Source organism: Sapajus apella, unplaced genomic scaffold (assembly GCF_009761245.1).
Source record: "Sapajus apella isolate SASKATOON/1434 unplaced genomic scaffold, GSC_monkey_1.0 scaffold99, whole genome shotgun sequence".
NCBI classification, from domain to species: domain Eukaryota; kingdom Metazoa; phylum Chordata; class Mammalia; order Primates; family Cebidae; genus Sapajus; species Sapajus apella.
The window spans coordinates 493,811-509,892 of NW_022437039.1; the positions used below are offsets into that span (position 1 = coordinate 493,811).

At 49.2% G+C, this 16,082-nt stretch overlaps 1 protein-coding gene across 9 annotated transcripts in view; it reads left to right on the forward strand.

The window, feature by feature from the left end:
- NAA60 (N-alpha-acetyltransferase 60, NatF catalytic subunit) overlaps positions 1-16,082 on the forward strand; it is a 46,208-nt gene that overhangs the window by 10,430 nt on the left and 19,696 nt on the right. For 2 of the 9 annotated variants that reach the window (XM_032257952.1, XM_032257951.1), the window contains exon 1: positions 3,982-4,173. The exons of 6 other annotated variants lie outside the window; for them this stretch is intronic. The gene's annotated coding sequence lies outside the window, so the exon portion shown is untranslated. Of the gene's footprint in view, positions 1-3,981; positions 4,174-4,347; positions 4,367-16,082 lie in introns of those variants that run through there. One more of the 9 variants, XM_032257958.1, reaches the window with a different exon arrangement.

Genomic DNA, 16,082 nt, shown 5'->3' on the forward strand with positions numbered 1-16,082 from the left:
GGGAAGGTGATGGTTAGAATCACCTGGGGTTGGGTACTAGACTTAGTTCCTCTATGGGCAAATCAGAGCCTGGGGATTGTGGGGAAGACGCCTAGGGTGAAAATTAAAATCCCTTAATATCAGGAGCAGTATTTGCCTTGGAGAGTCATGGGACTTCAGAGAGGAAGGACAGAAGCTGACTATGTAGATGGTAGCTTGTTGCTCTCCCTGGGCCAGAGGAGCCTGCTTGCCTCCCTATCTCCAAGCCTGAAAGAGGGTTGTGCAGCTGAGGATACAGGAATTAATGATACAGGCAAGTGCCACTGCCTGGCAGCTTGGTATGTGGCTAGACTACAGGAGCCTACTGGTTCCCCACCACTGGGAGTACCTTTAGGTGTCTCTGTGCTGGACCCATGACCAGAGGGTGAAAGGAGGCATGAGTAGATAGGCAAGAGAAAAGCAGTAATACGCTGGAGGAGACCTTAGAGCCAAAGAGAGAAGGAACAGACAACTCTCATAAACAGGAGGCTCTGGTGAAACAGACCTTCAGCGGAAAATTCAGTTATAGCAAAACTTTCTGGAACCAAAAAGCTTTAAAAAAAAACTCAGAAGTTTAGTAGATAAACTGAAGAGAATGGTCAGCACAAACTTAGTAGTCTGTTAGATCAAGTGGAAGAAACACTCAAACATAGCAAAGAGGGAGGAACCAGGAAAGCAAAGAAGTGAGGTCCTGAGTCCTGAGGGTGATGGTGATCCACCCATTCCTGAACCAATCCCTGGAACCAGCAGATGCCCCTCTGCTTGACTTGCTTAGGCAGGGGTCTTCTGAACTCATCACAGAGCCAAGGGAGAATGGGATGACTTTAATGGGTTAGACCAGTTAGGGAACACACTGGAACAAGGAGTAGAGTCCATGCCACAAACACAGAAAGAAAGGGTAGGTTTTTTTTAAGTGTACAAATAACCTTGAAGATCTGTTATAGTAACACATGGCACCTGACAGAATGAACGGTTGTGAAGACAAATGAGATCTTCTGTAACATGCTTAACACAATGCCTCACACATAAGCAGTGAAGACATAGTTACTATTTTCTCATTTGTTTTAAAAGAGTATTTTTCTTTTTTTGAGACAGTGTCCCTTTGTTGCCCAGGTTGGAGTGCAGTGGTGCTATCTTGGCTGGTCGCAACCTTGACTTCCCAGATTCAAGCCATTCTCATGTCTCAGCTTCCCAAGATAAGTGGGATTACAGGAATGCTTCACCATGCCCAGCTAATTTTTTTTATTTTTGTTTTTTTGCATTTTTAGTAGAGATGGGATTTCACCATGTTAGCCAGGCTGGTCTTGAACTGTTAACTCAAGTGACCTGCCCGCCTCAGCCTCCCAAAGTGCTAGGATTACAGGCACTAGCCACCTAGTTTGAAGGGTTGTACATGCCCTTCTGTTTGCCAGTTCATCTTAATAGTGCTATATATAGAACCCTGGAAACAACAGAATGTTGTTACTCTGTTGTTACTTAGGGAGTGTTTTTCAGACTCTACTGTGCTTGTTATTCACAGGGGGTCTTGTTGAATGCAGATTCTGAATTAAATGTTCATTTTGAATTAAATGCCCATTCTGACTCGGTTTGGCTGAGGCCTGACATTCTGCATTTTTAGCAGTCTCCCAAGGGGTGCCCATGCTCCTGGATGGCAGACTACACTGAGTAGCAGTCACCTAAGCTTTGCCTTTCCTTATGATTGATGGGGCTCACCACTGCATCCATCTTCTAGCCAGTGGGAAAGGGGAGAGGAAGTACAGACCAAGTAATTTTTTTTTTAAACCCCACATTTTTATTTTGAAAATTTCAAACCTCCTGAATATTTGAAAGAAAAATGAGGCTGGGCACGGTGGTGCACACCTGTAATCCAGCACTGTGGGATGCTGAGGCAGGTGGATCACAAGGTCAGGAATTCAAAACCAGTCTGGCCAACATGGTGAAACCCTGTCTCTACTAAAAATACAAAAATTAGCTGGGCATGGTGGCGAGTGCCTGTAATTCAAGCTACTTTGGAGGCTGAGGCAGAGAACTGCTTGAACCCAGGAGGCAGAGGTTAGAGTGAGCCGAGATCACGCCACTGCACACTCCAGCCTGGGCAACAGAGTGAGACTCCATCTCAAAAAATAAAAATAAATAAAAATAATGCAGTGGATATCTGCGTACTCTTCACGTAGCTACACCAATTGTTAACAATTTAGCAATTTTCTTTTAAGCACATGACACAAAAGTTGCCAACATCCTGCTCACTCTTGTCCACTGGTGAAAACTTTGGCACATAGCCTGATCCTGCTGCAGGAGAGGCTGAGAAATAAAAGCCTAGCTTGAGAGTGATCTGCCTGCTGAAGCGGGTGGGATTCTGTTATTTGTATAAGATATGATAAAGCCGTTATTTTTTTAAAGGAGAAATGGGGGAATTGGAAATGGATACTAGGGGACAATTACTCTCTGACACACAGACTCTAATTTCCCTACCCTGCAGACTGAATCACTCTTTTAGCCCAGGCTGGAGTGCAGTGGCTCAGTCTCTGCTCAGTGCAACCTCCACCTCCCAGGTGCAAGCGATTCTCCCGCCTCAGCCTCTGGAGTAACTGGGATTATGGGCGCATGCCACCATGCCCAGCTACTTTTTTTTTTTTTTTTTTTTTTTTTTTTTTTTTTTTGAGACGGAGTTTCACTCTTGTTACCCAGGCCGGAGTGCAATGGCGCGATCTCGGCTCACCGCAACCTCCGCCTCCTGGGTTCAGGCAATTCTCCTGCCTCAACCTCCTGAGTAGCTGAGATTACAGGCACGCGCCACCATGCCCAGCTAATGTTTTGTATCTTTAGTAGAGACGGGGTTTCACCATGTTGACCAGGATGGTCTCGATCTCTTGACCTCGTGATCCACCCCCCCTCGGCCTCCCAAAGTACTGGGATTACAGGCTTGAGCCACCGCGCCCGGCCTTTTTTGTATTTTTAGTAGAGACAGGATTTCATCATGTTGGCCAGACTGGTTTCAAACTCCTGACCTCAGGTGATCCACCCGCCTCGGCATCCCAAAGTGCTGAGATTAACAGGCGTGAGCCACTGAGCCCAGCCAAGACTCCAATTTTACAACCAGTTCTCTTCAAATTGTATTCTGGAAAGCTCAGAAATGAAATATAGAGCCCAGGCTGGGTGTGGTGGCTCAGGGCAGTAATCCCAGCATTTTAGGAGGCCCAGGTGGGCAGCTCAGTTGAGGCCAGGGGTTCAAGACCAGCCTGGGCAACATAATGGCATTCTAATCTGTACAAAAAAATATATTTTTTAATTAGCTAGGCATGGTGGGTCACACCTGTAGTCTCAGCTACTTGGGAAAATGAGGCGGGAGAATTGCTTGAGGCCAGGAGTTCGAGGTTGCCTGAGCCGAGACTGTGCCACTGCACTCCAGCCTGGGAGACAGAGCAAGACCCTGTTAGATCTTGCATTATAGAACCCCTGCAACGGGAGGACAGCTGAAGTTGCCTGCTTTACACCGGGAATGCCATAAACTGCCTTTCTGCCAGAATCCCCGCCGTCAGCTGAGATGCCAGTGCCGTCGCGGGGTGGTGCTGCCCGCCAGCCCGGGTGGTCGGCTGGGAGCCAGCCTCGTGCCGCTGCTTTCAGTTTTCTGCCAGGCCCGGCGCTGCATGCCCTCACGAGCTTCGGTTGCGCCTGCCAGGGTCTATGCGGGGGCCGCTCAGCAGGGCCTCAGGACTCTCGCCCGGAAGCTGCGCCACCAGCGTCCGCATACGCTAGGCTGGGGAGCCTAGGGGTCTGGCCCGCCACGCCTCGGCGAACCCCCGGAGCGCGAGACACGGAAGAAACCCGCCCTCTCCACCGGCCCTCGCCATTGCCCTGCAGACAAGATCCCCAGGCTGGCTTCGCACGGGGCCTGCCCGCTCCCAAGATGGCGGCGGCGGTGGCCTCAGTGGGGCGGGGCCACGGGGGGGCGGTGGCCAATGGGCTTCCGGGCTGAGCCGCCGGCCGGGAGCGGGAGGCGGAAGTGCCGCGGGCCGCCGCCTCCGTCCCGGCTGCGGCCCCTGCCGGTTACATAACTCGTTGCGGGCTCCTCGCGGCCCCACTTCCTGGCTCCCTGCGTCTCCAGGATGCGCTGAGCCCTACGACACCCTCAGCGGCCGCCGGCTCCCCCACGAGGTGAGGCTGCGCGCGGCGGCCGCCGGTGCTCGGACCTGTAGCTGGGTCGCCGAAGGGGCGGGGTGGGCGGTGAGGCCGCGCCGGAGTTAGAGGGGTTGGCGACCCCCCCACCCCGGGAACGAGTGCGCCCGCGACGCAGGCCTGGCCGCACCGCAAGCCGCGGGCGCGCAGCCCTCCCGGGAGCAGGTTTCGGGTGCGGCGGCGGGGAGTGGACGCTGGCCGGGTACGTGGGTGAGGAGGTCATGGCTCTCAGTGCTGGGTGGGAGTCGGGCCTTCTGCCTGAGCGTTGCGTCTGTGCCCGACCCCGAGATGAGGGGTCGGGACAATTTGCAACTAGAGGGTGGTCCTCATGAGTACCTGTGGGGTATCGCGCGAGGTGAGGGGTCAGGCCTTTTCAGTCGAGTCAGCGATTTGCGCCTTCGCCCGGCTCTCGCCTGGCCTGGTCCTGACCTGTTTTGGTACTTGTTGCACTGATTGGAGTTACTTTCGACTTGTTTGGCCTTCTGTGAACGCATGAAAGCCAGGGGTTTCGTCTAGGTCTCCCCCAGTCTTACGCTCCCAGCTTTTGGTGTTAAGACAAATTCATTCCTAAAGTTTCTGGCCATTTATAGACATACTCCCATACAGACCCCACACCCCCAACTACGACTTTCTTCTCCAGATTGGGTACTTCCCAGGGAGTAGAGGAAATCTGTAGCTTTCTGTGGTTTGTCTTGCTAGGAAAATTTGGGGGGAAGCTGTGGGCCTTCTCTGGGCGACCACTCACAAATCTGCCCATGTGGAGACTGGACTCAAGGTCTGGACATCAGGCAAGAGGTACGCTGCAGTAAATGTGGATATTGGCCATTTCGTGGGTCTGTTTTTCTCTATCAAGTGCTTGAGCTGAACACTTTTGTGTCACTCATTTGTCTTAAAAGGTTAACAGCCCAACAGAGTCCTTCGTTTTGGTATCTGGAGTGGTAATCAGAGGTGTCAGAACTGGAGAGAACATTGCTGTTTACAGATGTTTTCCTTTTACCAGGGCACTGAAGGCATAAAATTCTCAGTTAATGCTTAACTGAGTGAGCCATGAAAGTCATGTGACTCCAAAGGTCGGCTCTAGAAATGCAGCAGCCTTTGTAGCACTGTGATGTGGAATTACTATGATGTACGGGGTCAGTGTTCAGAGGCAGGGAAGGGGGAATCTTTAACATCATTGAATTAAAAAGGATCTGGAGCAAAAACAAATCAATACTCACATATCAGTGAACTCTTTTAAGCTCAGTTAGAGAAGATGAGATTAAAGTCCCGAAGAAACTCGAGGGAGACTGCAGTATAAGTCCCAGAACCTTCCATACAAACAGGTTCATCACAGCACTTAAGGCTGGTCTTCATCTCCCTCCTTGTAGGATTTTCTACATTAATGTGTAGATCTGCCCTTGGAGAATGAGGCATGCATAGTTGGGCTGTGGTTTGCTGGAGTTGCATCTCACTGAGTTTGCAGACACGCTGGGTTTCTGTGACAATGGTTTAAACTCCGAGTACCAAAGTCAAGGAATGGTCTGGTGTCAGCATGCCAGAATAAAACACAGATAACTTTTTGAAAGGTCTGTATATGTCCTATCTTTAGCCTCTCCCGGTTGTAACTTGAAGTGGCTTTGTCAGTGTTTGCTTTTGACCAGCCCCACTCTGGAACAGTATGGAGAGTATCTTTAGATGTGACTTGTCTGGGTTGCTTAGCAACGGCACACTTCTGACTAGAATGGAATAAAGTTTCTGGGTGTGAGGAGATTTGAGGGGTGAAAGATACGTACACCTTAAAGGAGACCAGGAGGGGTCATGCCGTGTCATTGCTAACGGTGCTGGTGACTGGAGACTGTGGTGTACCTGTTAGCAGCGGCAGTTAGACCAGGTGGATACAGAATCTAGAATGGTCACGTTGCATCCACGGGCTGGCAGATGCATAGAAGCGTCTTCAGCCTTCTGAGGTAGGGCAGTACATGACTTTGCACTGCTGAAATAGCCCAGAGATCCCATTTGCTTGGTGACAACTGTCACCTGAATAGAAAGCCGGCTGCTTATCAGACACTGTGTTTCCTTAAATGGCGGCTCCTTCACATCTGTGTCATCTCCATTCTCTCCCCTATCCATCTCTTTCTGGAAGGAATCCACAAAGCCCTCATAGCTTTTTTTTTTTTTTTTTAAATAGGGTCTCACTCTGTCACCCAGGCTGGAATGCAGTGGTGCAATCTCGGTTTACTGCAACCTCTGCCTCCTGAGTTCAAGTGATTCTACTGCCTCAGTCTCCTGAGTAGCTGGGACTACAGGCACATGCCACCAGGGCCAGCTAATTGTTCTTGTATTTTTGGTGGAGACGGGGTTTTGCCATGTTGGCCAGGCTGGTCTTGAATTCCTGACCCTAAGTGATCTGCTGCCTCAGCCTCCCGAAGTTCTGGGATTACAGGTGTGAGCCACTACACCCAGCCCGCCCTCATAGCTTTTACACATCTTTTCCGGTTTGCAGAAACCAAGGCTGGGATGTGGACCCTGCGTCAAAGCTGGTTCTGCCTGTGTCTGTGTAAAGTGCTTTCAAGTAAAATACTAATCTGCAGAAAGATGCCGGAAGTTCTGGGTCTCTTTCTGGCTAAGTTCAAATGCCAAATTTGATTCAGCAAATAGTTATAAGTGCCTTGAAGTGCAAAGAATGATCCAGGGTCAGGCCTCCTTCCCTACATATCACTCTTTTGTTGTGTATGTATGTATGTATATATGTATGTTTGTTTGTTTAGAGATGGGGTCTTGCTATATTGCCCAGGCTGGTCTCAAACTCATGGCCTTAAGCCATCCTCCAACCTCAGCCTCCTGAGTTGTTGGTGTTACAGGAGTGAGCCAGTTTGCCAGGCTCTATATCATTCTTTGTAGCATAACCTCTGATAGGAGGCTGGCAGGACAGTTCAGCGCTTATCTAAAGCCCAAATACACTGCTGATTAAAGAGAGACCTATGTTTGAAAACCAGTCGCGCATATAATGGGATTAACATTCTGCTACCAACCCTAAGGCATTTGTGTAGTGCTTGTGGGAATGATAGGAAGGAGGTCTGAACTGGGGGAGCCAGGGGTTTCTGCAGGAAGTGGTTTGGGGTCCTTGTCCATAGACAGTGGTGCTTAAGGGAGCCAGAATGCCCCACTGTGGATGTGGGCAGAGCAGTGCTAGTCACCCCAAGATGGCCACAGCTCTAAGCTGAGACCGTCAGGTAGAGAGGAAGCAAGTAAAGGCCACTCCCTAGTCCCACCTTGTCAGCAACTCAGATGGGATTCCCCATCTCTGTCTCAGCCAGGGGCCGGTAGCTAGAAGGGGCCATTCCGAGAAGCCGTTTCGAGAATTGGCTGTGAGTACAACAGCTTAGAGATGTTCCAATGTTCTTCAAGTTATGAGTGAAATTATTATCCATTTTGCCCTAAAATGGACTCTTAAACCCCCATACACTTGGAATAGCATGTATTTTGTGCATTGAAGCCAGAAATAAACATTCTAAGCACAGATTTAAAGTTGCAATGAAGAGGAGGTGGTTGTGGACGGACATGCAGAACAAATCTCTGAGAAAGTCTTAGTTCTCTTTGCTTCCACAAAAAGACAAAAGAAAGATATTTTCTAATCTTTAACAAACCGTGTTAAAAATAGTCTTGGCCGGGCACAGTGGCTCAGCACTTTGGGAGACCAAGGTGGGCGGATCACTAGAGGTCACAAGTTCGAGAGCTGCCTGGGCAACATAGCAAAACCCAGTCTCTACGAAAGATAGAGAAATTAGCCAGGCATGATGGTGCGCACCTGTAGTCCCAGCTACTTCGGAAGCTGAGGTGGGAGGATGGCTTGAGCAGGGGAGGTGGAGGCTGTAGTGAGTTGAGATCATGCCACTGTACTCCAGGCTGGGTAATAGAGCCAGACCTTGTCTCCAAAAAAAAAAAAAAAAAAAAAAAACTTTCAGTGCTATTTTTTGTTATGTAGTTAGTGTTATTAAAAAACAAATGGTATTTGTCTCTTTTTGTTTACTGTATTCCTGAAATAGGATCGATTTGGCCAGCAGAGTATTGACATTGGGGCCCATCTTGAAAATAACTATTGAAGAAAGTAATTTCATTTTATAAAATAAGGGTAATTTTCCCTTAGGTACCGAAAAGGATTCTTTTATGGAAAATGTTAATGCAGCAATATTTCCCTCATTCCCTTGGCATTCATGCGAGTGCTGTTGGATGCTTTTCCAAACTTGTTTCTTTATGGAAGATGGCTCATTCTGACTCCTGTTGTAAACTGTTAAGAGATTATTCTTTCCAGAATCTGTTACATTCAGAATGCCTTACTCGTCTGTCATTTGCTGCCCTTTTCTTTATACTTAGATTCAGATTACTTTGCATCTCCTCTGGCCTCCCATTTTTAACCTTTTCATTGACATATACACACAGAAAAACACATTGCTTGACAAGTTGACATGGTGTGAACATAACTTGTACATCCCCAACCCCAGAAGACCTGTGGGCCCCTTAGCAGGCAAGCCCTCTCCCATTAAGAAAAATATTTTTCTTGTTGGAAGCAGAAGAAACCACTAATAGCAATTATTCTAGGGATGGGGTACATATAGGATTCTTCATTTTTGCACATGCATTCTTTTCTGTGAACATGGGTTACTTTGACAATTTTAAAACAAAGGCTTGAAAGGAGGACTCAACTTCTCAAGAAAAGGAAAATGCTCTTTTTGTTGTTGTTTAGACGGAGTCTCGCTCTTTCGCCCAGGCTGGAGTGCGATGGCGTGATCTTGGCTCACTGCAACCTCTGCCTCCCGGGTTCAAGCAAGTCTCCTGCCTCAGCCTCCCAAGTAGCTGGGATTACAGGCACACGCCACCATGCTCAGCTTCAGCTAATTTTTTTTTCTCTCTTTTTTTTTTTTAAAGATGGGGTTTAACCATAGTGACCAGGCAGGTCTTGAACTCCTGACCTCAGGTGATCCACCCACCTCGGCCTCCCAAAGTGCTAGGATTATAGGCGTGAGCCACCGCGCCCAGCCGGCTACAGCTAATTTTTGTGCATATTTATATGTGTATTTTTTGAAACAGAGTCTCACTCTGTCGCCCAGGGTAGAGTGCAATGGGGCGACTCTTTTTTTCGGGGGACCGAGTCTTGCTCTGTCACCCAGACTGGAGGGCAGTGGCACAATCTCGGCTCACTGCAACCTTCACCTCCCAGGTTCAAGCAATTCTCTTACCTCAGCCTCCTGAGTAGCTGGGATTACGGGTGTGAACCACCACACCCGGCCATTTTTTCTGTATTTTCAGTAGAGACAGGGTTTCACCGTTTGGCCAGGCTAGTCTTGAACTCCTGACCTTGTGATCCACCCGCCTTGGCGTCTCAAAGTGCTGGGATTACAAGTGTAAGCTGTTGTGGCCAGCCAATTTGTGTAATTTTATTGGAGACAGTATTTCATCATATTGGTCAGGCTGGTTTGGAACTCTTGACCTCAAGTGATCCACCTGCCTCGGCCTTCCCAAGTGCTGGGATTACAGGCCTGAGCCTCCACACCCAGCCGAAAATGCTCTTTTTAAATGTTTTTTTTTTTAAATTGTTGTTTTAAAATTTCTAAATATTTTTTAAGATTGGATTTTATATAGCCATATAAATTACTCTTTAATGGTTACACAGGAATGCATTAAAGTATTTTTGCGAGGCTACTCCGCCTCCCTGTCCACAGCCACCTCCTTTGTTTCTTTGCAGCTTTGACTCTGTTTAGAACATTTCTTTCTGGCATGAGTGCACAAAATGCAATGCTAGTCCAAGGCACAGAGTTTAAAGTTCAGCACTGAGTCTCTTTTAGGGCAAAATGGGTGATAATTTTACTCATAATTTGAAAAGACTCTATTAAATACCCACTAAAAACAGCCTGTGAGGTTATTTTAATATAAAAATGCAAGCCGAGACCTGGCGCCGTGGCTCACACCTGTAGTCCTCACACTTTGGGAGGTCAAGGTGGGTGGATCATTTGAGCTCAGGAGTTCAAGACCAGCCTGGTCAACATGATGAAACCCTGTCTCTACAAAAAATACAAAAATTAGCCGGGTGTGGTGACTCATGCCTGTAATCCCAGCTACTTGGAGGGGTTGAGGCAGGAAGATTGCTTGAGCTGAGGAGGTAGAGGTTGCAGTGAGCCGAGATCCTGCCAGTGCACTCAAGCCTGGGTGACACAGTGAGACCCTGTCTTAAAAAAAAATGCAAGCTGGCCTGGGTGTGGTGGCCAAGACCTGTAATCCCAGCTACTTGGGAGGCTGAGGTGGGAGGATCCTTTGAGCCCACGAGTTGGAGACCAGCCTGAGCGACATAGGGAGACCTGGTTTCTACTTTAAAAAAACAAATTCAGCCTTGACATGGTGGCATGTGCCTGTAATCCTAGTTCTTTGGGAGGCTGAGGGGGAAGGATCCCTTGAGCCCAGGAGTTCGAGACCAGCTTCAGCAACATAGTGAGATCTTATCTCTTAAAAGAAAATCTGTGTGTATGTGTTTATGTTCATAATTTTCACATACAGCATCTTCAATTTTTCTGGCAATAAAAACAATCCAAGGTCATTGCAAGAAAAGCTTCAATAATACTGAAATGAGTGGTATAGAATGGAATATCTGCCACAATTGCCCTTGTAGATTCAGGCAGAAATTTGAATTACTTTTTATTTTTATTTTTTGAGACAGCATCTCACTCTTGTTGTCCAGGTTGGAGTGCATTGGTGCAATCTTGGCTCACTGTAACCACCACCTCCTGAGTTCGAGCGATTCTCCTGCTTCAGTCTCCCAAGTAGCTGGAATAACAAGCGCCTGCCACCATGCCCAGCTAATTTTTATATTTTTAGTAGAGACAGGTTCCTACTCAAGCATTCCACCCACCTTGGCCTCCCAGAGTGCTGAGATTACAGGCATGAGACACCGGGCCTGGACTCCAGAGGATCTTAAATGCAAACCCAGAGAAGCAGAGAGTAAAAAGCAAAAAAGCAGCAAAACCCAGCGGATGGTGATGGAAAGTGAAGAAGCCAGGCAGGGGCAAGCTGGGGTAGGAGGTGCTCTGAAACCCGACCCCCTCTTGCTGGGCTTTTTCCTTTTAAACTGAGGAGCTGCCCTGTCCGTCTCGCCCACTGCCTCCTAGGCGGTACAGAAGGTTTCCTGTAGCCTTAAGTTCTCTGTCCAAGGACAGCAAGTTCTTGGTTGAGCCTTAGACAGGGTCCAGTCTTGGGTGTTAGTCAAGAATGCTGTTTAAGTAAATACATTTTACTGTCATTTGATTCCCAGCTCCCCCCAAACCTGGTATTATTTACAGGTAGTTTTGTGTTGTTTTGTTTTTAAACCGAACCAATTGACCCACTCACTCAATCTGAGTTAGGAACAATATTCCAGGCACAACCTATCAGTTGATTGCCTGCCACGATCCCAGCTGAAAGCGTCACCGGGACAAAGGTGCTGCTCTGGTGGCCACCCTCTTGGCCCCTTCCAGCCCATACCTCAGTTGTCTTGAGCCGCTCTTTCAGTGGGAATGTGAGAGCTGGGAGTGAAGGCGCATCCGCAACCTCATTTTCTATTCCTGAAAAAGGAAACCCATCTGAAGCAAGAGAGGCAGCCATGAGGTCCGGTGTTGGCACCACATCTTCTGGTCCCCGGTGTAGTGTTCTGTTTTCTTGGGTCATGGTCTTGTCTCTGTTCTTCCTCTTCCCCTCTTCGTCCTTGACATCTCCACTTCTGACACCCAGTAGAGCCACAAAAGGCGAGCTGTCTTTCCCGCTGCTCTCCCACAGGCCAGCCCTAGCCCGAGAGCAGGAAGGTGCTGTCCCCTAGGGCAGACAAGGGTTTGTACAGCAATATCAGTCGGCTTCCTCACTGGGGGAACCCTGTGTGTCTTGGGTGCCGTTTCGAGGAGGACACAGAGGAATGGATTCCCTGCCTTCATCTCTGCCTTCTTCCCTGTGACCCCTGTGGAGGAAGAACATCCCTGCTCAGCCCGGGTGATGGTGCTTTCCTGTTTGCCGTGAGATTCCTCTAGCAAAAGCAGCAATTTTTGTGCGTGTTTAGGTAACAGTGCTGGAAAGCATCATGACACCCCGATATGTCCCTCCTCATATAATCAGAGAGTCTGACTGTGCTCACTACTCAGACCCTGATACCTAGGGTAGGGCCTGAGATTTCAGTGCAGTTTTGATAAATTAATGACCAAATGGATTCTTGGTTTGAAATATAAGGAATGACAGAACATTCAACCTAGGGAAGACTTGAGTTGGGACCCGGGACCTTGCCAGAACACCTGTGGCTATTACTGTTGTTATCTGAGGTGTAATTAACCCGCAGCCAAATGCACAGCTTCACCCAGCAGATCCATAGGTTTTGACAACTGGGAAACAAGATACAGCACATTGCCATCATGCTTCTCAGCTCCCCCTTCACCAGTCTGGGTGCCAGTACCAGTGATTTGTTTGGCCAGTTCTAGAGTGTCGTAAAAACAGAATCCCCCAGTGTCACTCGCCTACCCTTGAAGAGATGTGCACCAAGTCATGGCCACTCTGTGGGCACATAATGGTCTTCAGAGAGAGGCTGTTTGGAAATAGAGTGGTGAGTGTTGGTTTCTTGTCACTCAGTAAAGGGTTCATTTTCCTGCTACTCTGATGCTTTGGAAGAAGCTAGGGCTGCTGTGGAGATGGCTTGCTCTCCCGTGGGCAGCTGTGGTTTGAGAGACAAGCCATGCGCAATGTTAACTGCTGACGTCCTCTGCTTTTAGCCCTTGAGCCCATTTCACTCGTGCAAGACAGTGGCCTGTATCTGTCACTATTGTGTTTTTCCTTTTCTCCCCTGCTCCACCCAAAAGACAGGAGCATGGAGTTCATGAGTGTTGGATTTTTCAAGCCAGTAAACCTTGCAGCTGCAAGTGGTCTTTCATTATTGTGGCATGGAGGAGTGCGTGCTAGTCTCCCTTGCGCTTCTCTTGAGCAGAAGCCTGTTGTGCTAACGGGCAGGACTGGGGCGGTGCTTTGATAGGAAGAGGGAGAAGGTGGCCCACGAGGGAGAGCCACTGAGATGTGAGCTGCTTGGAGTTTGGGGCAGGGATTCCTGGGGAGGACCTCTGGATTTTGGAGAGGGGCAGCTGTTGGTGTGGAGTTTGGGGCAGGGATTCCTGGGGAGGGCCTCTGGATTTTGGAGAGGGGCGGCTGTTGATGCACCTTCATCAGTGTGCTGGGGCAGAAAGGGGGGTGAGTGAGGAATAAGTGTTTGAATGGCAGGAGCAGAGCAGAAAGGTGGCAGCAGGTGTTGCTCTAAGTGGTTCTGTTGCCTGGAAAGGAGGTGGCAAGGAGGCCTGCCCAAGATGGGTGCCCACAGGGTATGGGCAGCCTGTCAGAGGGGAGCTTGTGCAAAAGAAAAGATTGAAAATGTCAGACGGGTGCTTGGGCCAGAGAGAAAGAGACTAAGGAGCTGCACCAGGGGTGGGGGCGGCCTTTGGTAGCAGCGTCTCATGCGGTGTTCCCAGCCACCCTGAGGGAGATGGGAGAATCTTCAGGTCACAGCTGAGAAACTGAAGCAAATGGTAGGAGAGCGGTCTCAGAATACCTGAGATTCCTGCAGGGTCTGGGAGCACCTTGGGGGCTCAGAGTGTAGGTAGGGACTGGCAGGGAGGACCTGTGGGCAGGAAGGAATAGAAGGGAGGGCAGGGCAATATGGCTGTGGCTGGCTGAACATTGGGAGTCTGCTCCTGAGGTCGTGGGCAGAGGCCAGGGCACCTCTCAAGCCATTGAGAGGAGAGGGTGACTTCTCCAAGTGCAGTGTGACTCCTTGGTCTTGAAGCAGTGCCTTCGGAGAAGGAGGAGGCCCCTGTGGACTTGGGGCATCAGGACAGGGTCTAGCCAAGGAGAGAGGGCACTAGGAAGTAGGATTGTTTTTGACTTTCTTACCTGGGGTGCAAGTAGAGCACCTGTGGGCATCATGAGGGTACCAGGAAACCCTTCTGGTAACTGAAACGCAGTCCGTTCTGTGTCCCCCAGATTCTGAATTCCCAGCACCTGGCAGTGGTGGGGGATGGCGGATGCACCTGTGGGTGCTGGAGACGTCTTGGTGGCCCTTCCTGCAGTTTTGCTCCATGGCCGCTTTCGGCCGAGGACATGGGGCTCCTAGGCAATTACTGATGGAGGATATCAGTGTTCTTGGCATCTTGAACAAAGAATTGGACGAAAGGGCACAAACAAAGCAAGAAAAGAATGAAGCAACCGAAACAGAGATCTATTGAAAACCAAAGTAAACTCCATGGGGTAGGAGCGGGCCCTGGTTACAGAAGTTTCTGGGCTTTAAATACCCTGGGGTGTGACTGACACGGTTGGTTTTGCATCAGAACTGGCCCACACTTCTGCCTCGGCCTTGGATGTTACGGGGTTTATTAGCTTTGTCCCGGAGGTTCGAAGTATGGGTAAGCTGTTTCTGGGTTTGCCAGTTTTCTTAGCCTTGAGGGGAAAGGGACTGGGAGCCTGCCCTCAGCTGGCCTTCTAAAAACCCGGTACCTGTGCTTGAGTCACATGCCCGGTGTCCTTTCGCATTTTGAGACCTCGGTGGGTGTGTGGGCCCTGAGCAGCAGCCTCCACTGACAGTGAACCAGACGCTGACCCCCTGCGATTTGAGTGCATGTCAGTGCCAGCCACGTGTGCAGGGCCCACCGTTCCCAGGAATACAAGGTCCCGTGGCCCATGGTAGCAGCTGCAGCACACAGCACTGCTTTCCAGAGCTCTCAGTGCAGGCAGCAGAGGCCTCCCATTCAGTCATCTGGAAAACCTGCCGTCCACATTGGAAACTCAGTCTCTCTGGAATGAGAAATTTGGTTGGTTTTAATTAAGAACATTTTAAAACATCCACATGGCGTACCCGTCATCCAGATCTAACCCTCATTAAGATTTTGCCAGTTTTTTGCTCCAACTAAATTAAATTCTAGAACAGTCATTTTGCTCCTGCATATCCACTGTGCATTCCTTAATATAAAATATGGACTTTGTACATAACCACAAGGCTTTTCTCACACCTGACCAGATGAACACCTTGATCTGTTGCTTTCCGAGGTTTTGTTTCTTTTTGTGTTTTTGCCATCTATTTTGTTTTGTTTTATTTTTGAGTCAGAGTCTCACTCTGTCACCCAGGCTGGAGTGCAGTGATTCCATCTCAGCTCACTGCAACCTCTGCCTCTCGGGTTCAAGCGGTTCTTGTGCTTGAGACTCCTGAGTGGCTGGCATAACAGGTGCACCACCATGCCCGGCTAGTGTTTGTATTTTTAGTAGAGATGGGGTGTGTCAGTCCGTTTTCACGATGCTAATAAAGACATACCTGAGACTGGGTCATTTATAAAGGAAAGAGGTTTAATGGATTCACAGTTGCACCTGGCTGGGGAGGCCTCACAATCATGGTGGAAGGTGAAAGGCATGTCTTGGTGGCGGGCAAAGAGAGAATGAGAGCCAAGCAAAAAGGGAAACCCCTTATAAACCCACCAGATTTCATGAGACTTATTCACTGCCACAAGAACAGTATGGACGAAACCACTCCCGTGATTCAGTTACCTCCCACCGGGCCCCTCCCACAACATGTAGGAATTTTGGGAGCTACAATTTGAGGTGAGGTTCAGGTGGGGACACAACCATACAATATCACAGTATTTCACCGTGTTGGCTGGTGTCGAACTCCTCAGCTCAAGCAGTCCACCTGCCTTGACCTCCCAAAGTGCTAGGGTTACAGGTGTGAGCCACCATACCTGGCCCCAGCTAACTTTTTTTTTTGTGTGTGATGGAGTCTCTGTCACCCAGGCTGAAGTGCAGTGGCCCGATCTTGGCTCACTGCAACCTCTGCCTCCTGGGTTCAAGCGATTCTCATGCCTCAGACTCCCGAGTAG